This window comes from Cebus imitator, unplaced genomic scaffold (genome assembly GCF_001604975.1).
Source record: "Cebus imitator isolate Cc_AM_T3 unplaced genomic scaffold, Cebus_imitator-1.0 Scaffold533, whole genome shotgun sequence".
Classification (NCBI taxonomy): Eukaryota; Metazoa; Chordata; class Mammalia; order Primates; family Cebidae; genus Cebus; species Cebus imitator.
The window spans coordinates 194,564-208,877 of NW_016107848.1; the positions used below are offsets into that span (position 1 = coordinate 194,564).

At 39.6% G+C, this 14,314-nt stretch overlaps 1 long non-coding RNA gene across 2 annotated transcripts; it reads right to left on the reverse strand.

Moving 5' to 3' along the window:
* Nucleotides 1-5,354: 5,354 nt before the first annotated feature.
* On the reverse strand, nucleotides 5,355-14,063 carry LOC108293339. 2 transcript variants are annotated; one of them, XR_005197734.1, is made up of 3 exons: nucleotides 13,981-14,063; nucleotides 7,469-7,680; nucleotides 5,355-6,021 (listed from the first exon to the last, which is right to left on the reverse strand). It is a non-coding gene; the product is annotated as an uncharacterized LOC108293339 (long non-coding RNA). The 2 variants fall into 2 exon arrangements; XR_001820647.2 differs by lacking the exon at nucleotides 13,981-14,063 and adding an exon at nucleotides 9,996-10,097.
* Between the last annotated feature and the right edge of the window lie 251 nt (nucleotides 14,064-14,314).

Below are 14,314 nucleotides of genomic sequence, written 5' to 3' on the forward strand. Positions count from 1 at the left end.
GTAATAAGTCATTAGCAAAAAAAACCCATAAAGCAAGAAATGTGCATTAACATGATATACAACATAATTACATTTGTTTAAGAATGTATTCCAATATCGGCCAGGCATGGTGGCTCATACCTGAAATCCCAGCACTTTGAGGTGCCAAGGCAGTCGGATCACCTGAGATCAGGAGTTTGAGACTAGCCTGGCCAACATGGTGAAACGCTGTCTCTACTAAAAATACAAAAATTAGCTAGGTGTAGTGGCACATGCCTGTAATCCCAGCTATTTGGGAGGCTGAGGCAGGAGGATTGCTTGAACCCAGGAGGTGGAGGTTGCAGTGAGCTGAGATTGCACCACTGCACTCCAGCCTAGGTGACAAGAGTGAGACCTCATTTCAAAGAAAAAAAAAAAAGCAAAAGAAAGAATGTAGTATTCCAATATCAAATGGCAAATTTCAACAACACAGAAACCACAATTTATGTTTGCACCAACCCAATATTTGACACCTCAGTGGATGTGGCTGCCAGGCTGAGCTTAGCTAGGACTGTAGGTTCGAGTGTCTACAAGTAACCTCTCCAACATGGCAGTTCAAGGAACACTTCCCCCATGACAACCAAGTATTCCAGCCAAGCAAGGTGGAAGTTGCACACCAAGTGGTCTTTGCATAGTGTCACCTCAGAAGTTGCAGTGTCACTTCCACCATCCTTTATTGGTAGAATCGATCACGGGTCTCCCAGGAATAAGGAAAGGAACAATAGACTGCACTTCTCAATGGGAAGAGAGTTAAAAGGATTTGCATCTGTTTTAAAACCATCATATTCACGTATACTCTATTATAAATTTTTGGACATTTTATTTTTATGCACTAGACTACTGTGAGAAAAAAAATTATGTCTCAACTTTTCTGAAGTAAAACCAGCATTTTGGTAGATATTTTTGTAGCTACTTTGTAGCTAATTATCTTAAGTACCTATAGTGTGTAAAGGAGTAATTTTTAATTAGGTTGTCTTAGCATACTAGGTAAGTCACATGGGTTAAAATGAGACATTTAATAGGTAATTTATTGAGACATTTTTAGTGACAACAATGGATGTTTTAATTTTTTTTAATCTAAAATCTGCCAATAAATAAGGAAATTAAAATATTTCTGTGATAGTATTTGCAAATATCTTTACTGAATATCATTTAATTTGTGTCTTTTTGTTTTTTTTTTTTCCATAGAGAAGTATTTTAATATCATGTAGTCAGGCATATTCTTTATGACTTATGAATTTTTCTTCTCCTCCTCTTATTTTCATCTTTTAATAGGGGAATGTTGATTAAAAAATTTTGGGGGGGAAGACAGAGAGAGTAGGATAGATTAATATATTTGTTTCCTAGAGCTGCTATAACAAACTACTATAACTGGATGGCTTAGAACAACTGAACTTGATTGTATTCCAGTTCTGAAGGCCAGAAGTCCAAAATCAAGGTATTGGCAAAATTGTGCTCCCTGAAGATACTAGGGAAGGATCTGTTCCAGTTCTCTCCCTCTCTCTTTCTCTCTTCCTCTCCACTCTGCCTCTCATAGCTTCAGGTGTTCCTTGACTTCTAGATGTTTGTCTTATTCCTTCTTTTGTGTGTCTTCACATCATCTTTCTCCTCTGTCTAACCCCCTTTTCAGATTTTCCTTATATAAGGACATCAGTCATATTGAATTAGAGCCCACTCTAATGACATAATTTTAAGTTGATTACCTCTATAAAAACCCTATTTGCAAATAAGGTCACATTCTGAGATACTCGGGGGTTAGAAATTCAAAATATATTTTTTGAGGGGGACACATTTAAACCCACAACAAGCAGAGACAATGAAAAAATTAAAGCAAACTGGATTTTAGAAGATAGAGATGAGATCTTCTAGGCACTTCAAAGAGAACCTCAGTGAGACAACTAGTTGAAGACAGTGTTTAGGTTGTTTTTCTGTGTCATGCAAACAATTCCTTCTTTGTATTTATATTCTGCCACTCCTTTTTTCTTTCTTTGACTTCTCCTTTCCTTTCTTTTTCTTCTGTCTTCTATTTTTTAAGAAGGAATATACCCTCTTGGTATAAAATTCAAAAGGTCTAGAAAGTAACATGAGAAAGAGGTTTCTCTCTCACCAGTGTCTTGCCTACATTTCCGGAGAGTGCTGTTACTAGTTTCTTGTATATCCTTCCATAGATAATCTGTGCACATAAAGGTGTATTGTATATCTTCTGGTGTTGTAACACAATGGTTACCCACTAAGCCCGCTATTCTACCTTGCTTTTTACACTGAAAGATAGGTGTTTGGGGTCATTTCATATCTGTTCATTTGAAACTGCCTTATCCCTTTTAATAATTGTATTTGTGGCTAGGCACGGTGGATCATGCCTGTAATCCCAGCACTTTGGGAGGCCGAGGTGGGCAGATCACAAGGTCAGGAGTTCAAGACCAGCCTGGCCAACATAGTGAAAACCTGTCTCTACTAAAAATACAAAAAATTAGCTGGGTATGGTGGTGGGCACCTGTAATCCCAGCTACTTGGGAGGCTGAGGCAGGAGAATCGCTTGAACCCAAGAGGCAGAGGTTGCAGTGAGCCAGGATTGCACTACTGCACTCCAGCTTGGGAGACAGTATGAGACTTCGTCTCAAAAAAAAAAAAATTGCATTTGTTTGAATATTTCTTAATGTATTTGACCTGACACTTATTGATTAACATGTAAGCTATTTGCAATCATTTTATATTATACACAATGCCACTGTCTACATTTTATGAAATTACTAATCACTTACAAGATTCCACATATATATATGGTATAACTCCCATATCTGAAGTGTGCAGATTTTAAATTTGGATAAATAGTGCAAATGCTTTCCATAAAGTTTGCATCCCCTCAGCAACATATAATAGTCCCTGATTTTACCTCCTTCAACGTCATATGCTAACAAACATTTTGATATTCCCCAATCTAAAAGATGAAAAATATTCTTTTAGCTTTAATTTCAAAATTAGGAATAAATTTGTGCATTTCTTTCACTTCTCTTTTCTTTCATTTTAAAATAGGTTAGTGTATTTTTTTGTGTTTATGAACTATTTCCATTTTCTTTTCCGTGAGTTGTCCATTTATTTTTGTTTCCTATGAGAAAGATAGGAAAGACTTGGTGAGTTTAGGGCATAAAACACTTGCCAAATTAGGAGAAGCCTTGTTGTTTTCCCCACTGAGACAAAAGTCTTCCTCATACAAAAGATACATTAGGATGTTATCAACAATATCTTCATCAGTATTTATTCAGGAACAAATTGATAGATAAGTGACAGTGTCTTTATCTCTCAATATAGGCTTACCACATCTTGCAAAAGTATAACTGCTCTGGAGACATTCAGAGGAGTAAGGAGTGTGTGAATGTTACATGTCTGAGTTGTCACAAGCAAGGAGGGTGAGGGAGGAAGGGGAGGAGCGATCAATACATTTAGATCCCAAACATGGCTCTAATGGTCTAAGGTAGTCCAGATCCATTTCTTTCCCAGACTCATTTTCTTCTAAAAAAAAAAAAAAAAAAAAAAAGTATCTCCATGCCCATGAAATGTAAATCTAAACTTTCAAGGATCCATATAATTCCATAGTTTTTCTCAGTTAGCACAATGAAAGCCCAGTCTGGTTTCGTTTTGTTTAGGCAAGGTCTGGCTCTGTTGTCCAGGCTGGAGTGCAGTGATGTGATCTCGGCTCACTGCAGCTCTACCTGCCGGGTTCAAGCAGTTCTTGTGCCTCAGCCTCCTGAGTGGCTGGAACTACAGGTACCCACCACAATGCCCGGCTAATTTTTGTATTTTTAGTAGAGACCAGGTTTGGCCACGTTGGCCAGGCTGGTCTCAAACTCCTGACCTCAAGTGATCTGCCCACCTTGGCCTCCCAAAGTGCTGGGATTACAAGCGTGAGCACCCAGCCAGAATGCTTTCACTAATTTATTTTTGTCCTGGTAACATATAGCTCATCATTCTTTTAATGGGTAGAGCATTTCACTGTATAGCTGTATCGTAATTTATGTAATTATTAGCTATGTTGTTGGGTATCTACGCTGTTTCCCACTTTCCAGTATTGGATAAGTTCCTTAGAAGTGGATTTTATGACTCAAAAGGCAAAGAAGCTTTATGTTATTTGGTACATATTATCAAATAGCCATCTAGAAAACTTGAAAAATTTGGAGCTTGTTTTTAAGTTTAGAAATCAGAAAAAGTATTAACAATATTGTAGTCATGATCTGTTGCTTATGGTATATAACAAAGGTCAGCAAACTCTTTCAGCAAAGGGCCACATTGTAAATATTTTCAGCTTTGCAGGCCATAAAGTCTGTGTTGCGTCTCTGCCATTGTAGCACAAGAACAGCCATGGACAATATGTAAATGAACTGGCCTGGCTGGGTTCCAATAAAACCTCATTTATGAATCCTGAAATTGAATTTCAAGTAATTGTCACATTATAAACTATTATCCTTCTTTCAATTTTTTTTCTAAGCCATTAAAAACAAGGCCCAGACTATGGTTCTCAGGCCACATAAAAACTAGTACAGGCTTGATTTGACCCACAGGCTGCGGTTTGCCAATTCCTGGTATAGAATTGAGTACTTTGATAAACAGTTTTGCAGCACACTAAAACATCCCTCCCTGAGGAGAAACTTGAACCTTCCTGCAGGTTCTTCTTGGCTCTTTAATATTCACGTGATATTAAGACTTCCTTGGACACCACCAACTGTTAGAGCAGTCAATGGGTAAATGAATGTCCCTGCACATTAATTGCTGTCAATATTGATTCAAATCGCAGTTGAGCATATTTCCTAAGAATTTAAAGAATATCCATTCCTATGGTTGCTCAAAGCTGTCCCTGGATTAAGCCAGACCATTAGAGCTGTGTTCAGAATCAAGCCGTATTGATCACTCCTCCCCTTCCTCTCTCACCCTCTTCCTTTGTCACAACTCAGACATACACATCCATACACTCCTTATTCCTCTGAATTCCTCCAGAGTAGTTACACTTTTGCAAGATGTGGTAAGCCTATGTTGAGAGATAAAGACACTCTCACTTATCTATGAATTTGTTCCTTAATGAATACTGAAGAGGACATTGTTGATGATATCCCATGTATCCTTTGTATGAGGAAGACCTTCATCTCTGTTGGGGAATCAATTAGGCTTCTCTTAATTTTAGCATCTTTTTTATGCCCTAAATTCACCAAGTCTCTTTCTTACCTTTTTACAGTATTTTCTCGTTAATTAGCTTTCTTTATACATACTTTCATTTATTTGGTTATATTGTATTTTATGTAGCTTTATAAACTATATCTTCTCCTTTATCTTCATTTTTTAGTAGAGAGATTTTAATTTTTTAAAAAGAAGGGGGTTGACATGCAGGGATGTGGAAGGTCAGGATTTGCCAACGGGGAGGGGTGAGAACGGTCCTAATGCGCCTCGGTAATCTTTCAGTTTTCTCATAGGATTTCCTTCTAGTCTCTTTTCTTAGTGCAATATAGCAGTGCCATTCAAAACAGAACCCCACATTTATTTAGCCAGTCTCCCTTTTGTCTAATGACTCCATTTGTGAACCACTTTGTCCTGGGAGCCCAGACATGGATTCCCCTGAAGGTCTGGGGACTCTCAGGCTGGAAGTTCTCTGTGCCCAAGATCAGGGCCCAGGAAGGAGCTCAGGCCAGAGAGTTTGCCCTGGGGGTTTATCTGCAAGGTTGTCGGGAATGACAGCAAAGAGCCAGGCTGCTTGATGAATCCAACGAACAGAAAAATCTGTCAAAACACGCAGAACGTTCATTGCAGGGATCGTGGAAACATTGCCTATTTGTTTGGAGCGCGTTTAATTATTTTTAAACATATGCAGTCTGTAGTTCAGTGAACATGTCAGGAATAATAGAGGAAGAAAAGCAAACGAGGGGAGGGCGGCGCTGTTCCCGGAGCGACTCCTCTTCGCAGCTGGCTGATGGGGAGAAGCAGTCGATGCCCTCCGAAGTGTGGCTCCCTGTCTGTCACCTAATGAAAAGCAGTAGGGGGATTAATGTCATTAGCTTCAGGCCAGCATGCTGTGTAGTAAACAGATATACATCCTGGCTCATTTAGGGTAGTATTTCTCAGCTCCTGCCCACTGGCCTGCAAAGGTCACTACCAGCCTTCTATTAGTTAAATGGGAAAAAAATGGGGTGGTTGAGAGAATCTTGTGGTCTGTTCCAGTGAGAGCAGTCGCTGGGGATTCTGGCACCTAACTCTACCCCTCCCTCCCTTCACTCACCCTAATTGGGCTTAGATTTCTTCTTTGGGGAAAATCTGAGGTAACCAGAGAAGATAAAAGCTCTACAAGTAAATGCTTTGCAGAAGAAGAAAAAATGTTTTATTTTGATAACTAAATTGACTAAGGAGTGTGGAAAAAATTGGGGGTTTGCTCTTTGGATATCATGACCATCTCTCTTTACTCTTGAACCGAGAGCTTTTTCCACATATTAGCACACGCAAAGCTGAAGGCTGGGCCATGCGTGTTCACTTTTCTCTGATCCACAAAAATGTGAACAGCAAACAGCTATACATGAATAAAACTTAGATATTTTATGTTCTTAGAAAACACAGAAATTCTGACTTTAAGAGTGGAAACTATTTGGAGGATGGTAAATAAAAACATAAGAATGTCAAGAGGAAAACAAATATTTCCTGAGGATGGTGACCAACCTGCAGCCACAACAGGAAATTTTAAATGGAGGAATATCCAGAATCCTCCGGAGAGAACCAGGAAGAGTCTGGGAAGCCATTTTGATAAAATGAAGAAATAACAACTAAGGACAAGAAAAAGCATGTTTGAAGGAAACGTGGCGAGGAAAATTTAGAGTTAAGACAACATTCCGCAAATAGTAGATAAAGACAAAAGTAAATGCTGCCTTGTAAGAATTTGTCTTGCTTCTTTTCTTATCAAAGCAGAACACTCTGTTTTATACGAAAGCTTTCAACTGTGCCCTGATATTTGTGGGATGTGTAGTATTTTGCAGCAATAGATGTCACTATCAAAGAAACAATACAAACGAAAAGTAAAGAAAAAATTCAGAATCATTTGTATACCTTATGTCACAAACTCAATTCTGAGCTCCCCCACCATAGCCCTATGGCTTCCTGAGAGTCACTGGGAGTCATATTTCCTGAAAAGCATCATGGCACAGTTAATTTTCTCTTCCACTAGTAGCAGGGCAGCAGTGGAGAAAAGGAGATAGGGAGAGGAAGAACACACCATCAAAAACCAAAGCAGAACAAAACAACAACAACAACAGACAGACAGAAAGAACAAGGGCAAATTTAAATAGTTTTAGCTTTTAAAGATGAACTTAAATCTTTAGGCCTTACCAGCCTCCAGGTAGAAATAGGATCTGAGAGCCTGATACTAGTGATCAGATTGTTCTCACCGGTCAGCCTCAGGCCCTTCTCCTAGGTTGTAACTCACAAATAAGAAGGAGGAGGCCACTCTGATGCCTCTCGCTGCTCTGGAGAGCCACACACCTGGGAATCATCCTCTAACCCCTTGCTGGCCCCGCCATGTCCCAAGGAAAATGGGGACTTCAATGCAGAAAGTGCTACCCTGCCCAATCAGCTGCTTCCTGATCCTTCCAAAGGACTGATTCCCATTTTCTTCATCAGGCCAGGGTCAATTCTCTCCTGCACACAAAGAGAGAAGATCTATGGTTCTTGATGGTTAGATTTAGGCCCCAGAGCCAGCCTGCGGGAGACCCATCCTGGCTGATCTCTCCTTGACTTGTCTCTTCTGAGTCCAGGCTTCAGTGCAGGACACTCCTTCCTCCTGATTTCCTTTCTTTTTTATCAAAGCACTCATGCCATGGATGCTGAGTGGAGGTGGGTTAAGGGGCAGAGGGAGATGAGGTGGGTTTCCACCATCTGAAGGTGAGCTAGGATCTACCTCTCAGAAGTTTGATTACCAAAACTTACAAGAAAATGTTGACATCTTACCTGACTTAGTATGTTAAAGTTGCCCTTATGAACAAAAAGGGGAGACTAACGAAACTAGGTATCATCCAAGCTTTTTCAGAAATTGTATCAAATAGAGAAGGAATATGCTCTGTGTGCAATTATAAGAAAAGTGAGGCCTCCCTGCTTCATTTTAACTGATTGACTGATATTGACTACTGAGTGGTTTTTTTTTTTTTTTCTTTTTGGTAAAAATAAAAATCTTAAGAGATTCCCTCTTGCTTGGCCAAATCTAGCAGTTTTCATGTATGACAAAATAAACTCTTCCAGCTGCAGAATGCTGGGGCTATATTTTCATCTCTGGGGTCTGGTGACTACATAAACTGTAAGAACAAAGCTAGAGTGATTTATTTACTAAGTGTCATTGGAAACTTTAGATTTTTTAAGGGTTTGTAAACACGTACAGTATGGGACATATTAGATATACTGTTTGGATAACACAGAACACTCATAGCAACCTTGCACGTTACAAATTTGATCCAGAAAGCCAATGGGGGTGTTTTTCATCCCCTTCCTAGCCCAGCCAGTGTCGTTGTCTTGCCTGACCTCAGTGTCACAGGGCTTTCTGCATGAGGAAAGAGGAGTACAGTGGTCTCAGAGCCCTGGCTTTTTGGCCCAACCAATCAAGGGCAATGGGATCCTGTGTCCTTTTCATTGGACTTTACACCTTTTTCTTTTTCTTTTTTCTCTATTTTTGAGACAGGGTCTCACTCTCTTGCCCAGGCTGGAGCGCAGTGGCACAATCACGGCTCACTGCAGCCTCTAACTCCCGTCTTAGCCCCCTGAATAGTTGAAACTGGAATCACACACTACCATGCCCCACTTATTTTTTGTATGTTTTGTAGAGATGGGGTTTTGCCATGTTGTCTGGGCTAATCTTGAACTTCTGGGCTCAAGCTATCTGCCAACCTTGGCCTCCCAAAGTGCTGGGATTACAGGTGTGAGCCACCATACCCGGCCAACTTGAAAATTTAATGTGGATCAGAAGCATCTGGAAAATTTGTTAACAAACATGTATTTGCACAGATTCTACCTCTGGAGACTCTGATTCAGTAGTCTGTGTTGAGGTCTAAGAATCTGCATTTTAATAAGTACCTCCCCTCTATCTAGTGATTATGCAATATAAGGATCACATTTTTGAAACACTGATTAGATCTTCCAGTTACAGTAATGCTTTAAGTACCATGGCACTTGGGGCAGTGCTTTTTAGCAAGGTGTGAAACACAGCATTTAGCATGTGTCAGGGGCCTGGACTCATTTGCTTAAGGTGTGGTGTCACTTTAGGACAACTATTGCCATCTTGATGACATTTGTTTAGTGTACATTGCACATGAATTATCTTCTCTATTCCCTCTAGCAGTCTGTTTAGAGCTGGAACCAAGTGACCATAAAATATTGCAGGGAATTTGAAATTTATTCCATTTAAGTCTTCATATTGGAGCTCAGGGCGAGAGCAAAATGTGTGGGGCTCATGTGGCCTGTGTGTATGATTATCTTTATGTGTGCAACTCAGAAACATGGGCCTTGAGCAAGAAAGTAGCTTAGTGGGTGGTGCTTTGTAAGCAGCATAACACAAAACACATAGGAAAACTGTATGTGGGTATGTGCACGCGTGTGTGTGGTGAGTTACACTGTTTGGCACTTAAGGGTTTGGACCTATACCAAAGGCAAACCACTGGAAAAAATACTTGTCATTTCAGGGACTGCATAAGGTGACAGAATTTCCTCTATGTGACATAAATTTCACTCTCGCTGCCCAGCTGGCCGATTGTTCCAATTCAGTAAATCACAGATTCAACAAACACGTATTTAGAGAAGGAGAGAAGAGGAGGAGATGAGTAATATCAAGCTGTGCAGATAAGAAGGCCAGGGCTAAGTCTTTGAATTTGTGCACAATAGAATGAATACCTTTTATCCATTCGCCCCACTAAACAAGCAGCACCAGGAAAATCATTTTCCAATTAGTCAGCAGGTTTCAGCATCATTACCTTTGAGATCAGATTTGCTACCATTCAAAAATGCATCAGAGGCAGTGTAGGAAGAGTTCAGCATCATTCCTGGCATGCGAGGTCTGGGAGGAGGTGAAATTAGATTAGCTGCAGGAAAATGGGAGGGTTTACATTACCAGAGGGGCTCTACCTGGCTCCAGGCTTAACAGTGAACAACGCTTTCAGCATATGGCATTACAATGGATTAGTGATCAAGTACGATTAATCCTAATAGATCGTCTTTTGAACCTCAGTGGCTTGTTAGGTGAGAAAAAAATGGTCTGTCCCCAAAGTGTCAGGTGAAACTCTCATTTGAGGTAAGACTACCATGTGGAGATGGGTCTCCATCTGGTGGCTTCCTTTTGTGAAACTCCACCAGAAGGTGTTTTAATGAGGCTTTTATAGCAGGCACCACCTGCCACTAATCTTCCCCTCTAAAAAGGTGTAATTGAGGGTTGGTTTTACAGTATGGCTCATAGCCTAACCTTGGGAATTCATCAAGAAATGCAAATCTGGGTGGGATGGTGTAATCATGAAATGCCATTTTGGCTTTTGGTTTAGACTGAAGTGGTTATAGAAATTTGTGGTGGGCTAATTACAACCAGCTATATAGTAGCTTCGCCTTTTCAGTTAGATTAATACGTGTGTCATCTCAGAATTAAATAACCAAGTTGATGGTGACCATATGTCTTCATTCAATTTTTTGCACATGTAAAGAGTTGCAAGGCTGCTAGTGGTTCACACAATTTAAAGGTTTCATTTACACTATTAAGGTTTAACTGGTTTGAATTTACTGCACATTCGTCCTCTTAGTACATGTTTCAGTTCTACAATGTATTATTTCAATGAGACATGAGCAAATTACAGAATCACTGAGTTGTTTTCTATCTATGGGACTTGGGGAGTAGAGGTATTTTTCTTTATGTCTTAATTTAAGATTCAGATTTCTGTGACACTGCTATGCTGGCAGGTTAGTTATTGATTATGCTGACATTTCCGCTCAGGACTTTGTTTGAAATATGCTATAGAAGATGGAGAATTATAGAATGGCTTTGATTTTTTAATTCAACAAACATGAATTAAGTTCTTACTATATACTAATGTTGCTACAGATTAGGAAATAATACTGTTAATAACAGCAACAATAATATTACACAGATGCTGCTTCCCAGTAGTGTGATATTATATTGTTTCCATTCTTGGGCTACTCAGAATATTTTTGAAAATCATTTTCTTTTGCTAGTATCACTTTAGAATATTATGTTAAGAAACATCTAGCTATACATAATCAAATTAATACTATATATACTTGGTGAATTTCAGTGTTTGATCTTCATCTATGTGCCATTTTGAAAGACAAAGAAATGGATGGCTCCTGTTCACTTGCCTTTCAATTACTAGTTTAATGATAAGAGTACTGCAGGAAAGGTAGATGACCCAAAATATCCCCAAATTCATACTTGGTTTGCAGTTTGAGTTTGGAATGGCATTTATGAATATAAAATATTTTAAAACAGAAGACATAAACTGCCATCCCAAAGGCTAAATCTGACCTGCAGTTTTATATTTGGGCTTTTATTATTTTTGTTTGCTGGACTACACAGGGTTTGTGTTTTTTAACACAAATTTTATTCCATGTGGACGTAATACACTCTTTCCTGTTCACCAAAGGCCCTGTTTACTTCTAATCTTACACCAAAGCACACTGACAAAATTGAATCCCAGATCTAAATAACAAGGCTGATATTCACACAAGTTTGTGAGCATTGGTCCCTTACTTTAGAATCAATCCCTGAACATATCTCCATGTGTGCAGTGAAGCCCTTAGGAACATATGAGTGCGGGAGAAAGCAGGAACCCACCCAATTAGCAGGATCGCAGAAGCCAAATCTACCATTTGTAGGGCTCAACATTTTATAACTGTTTTGCTCCCCCATCCCTAATGTCCTTGCTACACAACCAGAAGCCAGACACTGGAGGGACAGGATAGGTGAGAAGAAGGTAAGACCACATTATGTAAACTATTTTCCACTTAGAAAAAGATTTTACGATCAGCTTGAAAACATGTAACTCTAACTTCAACTTTCCCAATGTCTTTCTCCAGGAAATATAGTTCTTACAGACATGAATGATTAGAACTAATCCTGCAAAAGAAAAAGAGTACATGAATATTGTTCTCTCATTGACAGGAAAATGAGGTTGATTCTATTTTTATTTAGCCTTTGAAAAATTAGGAAATCAGTCTATCATTTCCCCCAAATAATCCCTTGGTGTTGGTTTAATTTAGAGGAATAATAGCTGCCTGAAGGTTAAATGACTGCCTGACGCATGGCCTGTCTCTTAGTATTGGCTATGTCCATGCATCATATTAAAGAAGTATCCAACTTCTCCCTGCCTCAGTTTTTCCACCTATGTTACTCCTTCCACTAATGCCATAATCAGACTTAGCCTTGGGAATTACTATGAAGCAAGAAAATGTTGTCTTTGAAGTTTCCTTACTCGATGCTGTCTTTTACTTTCCTGTGATGTCTGGTAATGCTCTTCCTGAATGCAGCCCCTCCTCAACTGCAACACAATGCCAGGGCTTCCAGCCTCAGACAGTTCACATCCACATCTGTGCATCGTGTCTCTCCAGCCCAAAGTCCCTGGGCCATGATTTTCTAGCTGCTTTCACTGAGCACCTTGCTGTGAAATGGGTTTTGGTGGGCTTATGATTTTGGACTTTTTAAAGCATTCAGTCTTAAGCCAAGGGAATGGTTCTTTTGATAAAAATGAACAAAAGCTCTGTAGCTGGATTAGGGAATCATAGATGAGAAGGGGCCTATGGATCACCAAATCATACTTCGCTTTGCCACCACTAAAGATAGGTTTAGAATAAAACATTTGATTTCTTGAAGACATATTTAGTCAGGTCTAAATGAATTATGAAAAGGGAACTTAAGTTTAACACAAACTATGATAAGGATTTTTTTTTTTTCTTTTGAGATGAACTCTCACTCTGTTGCCCAGGCTGGAATGCAATGGCATGATCTCGGCTCACGGTAGGCTTCGTCCCCTCCTCCTCAAGGGTTCAAGCAACTCTCTTGCCTCAGCCTTCAGGGTAGCTGGGATTAAAGGTACCCACCACCACCACCCGGCTAATTTTTTGTATTTTTAATAGAGACGGGGTTTCACCTTGTGGTCCACGATGGTCTTGAACTCCTGAACTCAGGCAATCCATCCGCCTTGGCCTCCCAAAGTGCTGGGATTACAGGTGTGAGCCACCACACCCAGCTGATAAGGATTTTCATGAAAATTAGAAAGTTATCTGAGTATGTTTCCTGTGACTTTTAGGATTGGGGATAGTCAGAATTGAGGTATATTGGCTAAAACTTTGCGATCCCATGTTTTTGGTAATAAGTAGGTGAGTACTCACTTCTTTGGCTCAGCTAGAAGTCAAAGAAGTCTCTTTAAGCCCTTTTCTTCCTCACACAACATTTGCCAGCATAGTGACACTGGGCTGCATTTTGTGTCCCTAGGTATCTTCAGTTCACTACCATTTGTCCTCTTTCATAAATTACGTCTTTATTTTATTCTTCAGCATTCAGCTTTCCAGCTCTCCTATGCTCTCCCTAAGAGCCTTGCAGTGTGCCATTCTTCCTCTGGAGAACCCACCTGTAAATGAATTTTTCCCCCTCAGACTTTGTACATGAATCCCAAAAACGAGGTTGGCTCACCTTGACATTTTATTGTTGTCTGGCATTTTACCTTCTATCTTCCTCCGTATGTCACATATGTTTGTAACTGAGGCCAGGAAAGTTTTAAGAGAAGGGAAAAAGAAGAGAGCAAAAGAGGGAGGGATGGGGAAGAAAGGACCAAAAGATTTTGTTTAAATCCTTGTTTCTGTTTTAGATAAATCATTTAGACAATGATCTATCTCCCTAGAATCAGATAAAAATGTAGGTAAGCAAACTCAGATGAATTTCTCTATAAGTATGAGAATTACCCAAAACAGTAGCATAGGTGTGGTGTTTGTCCCTGAAAACAAATTGGTGGCATCTGGCAGAGATTCACAAAAGTGCTTGTGAGACATACACATATGGAAGATTCCTGAACCAGCACAAGATTTTGATTCGTAGACCTGGGTTGAACTCCAGCAATCTCCGTTTTAACAACCACCCATAGTGGTTCTGACACTGTTCTAAAGAAATGATATTTCAAAGTTGTTGGCTATTTCATCAAGATCTTCATTACTCTCCTTGGCCCTTTGAGAATCCTGAGTTAGGAATTTCAAAGATGAATGTTTCTAGAGAAAGAACTTGTTGCATAGAGAACCGGTA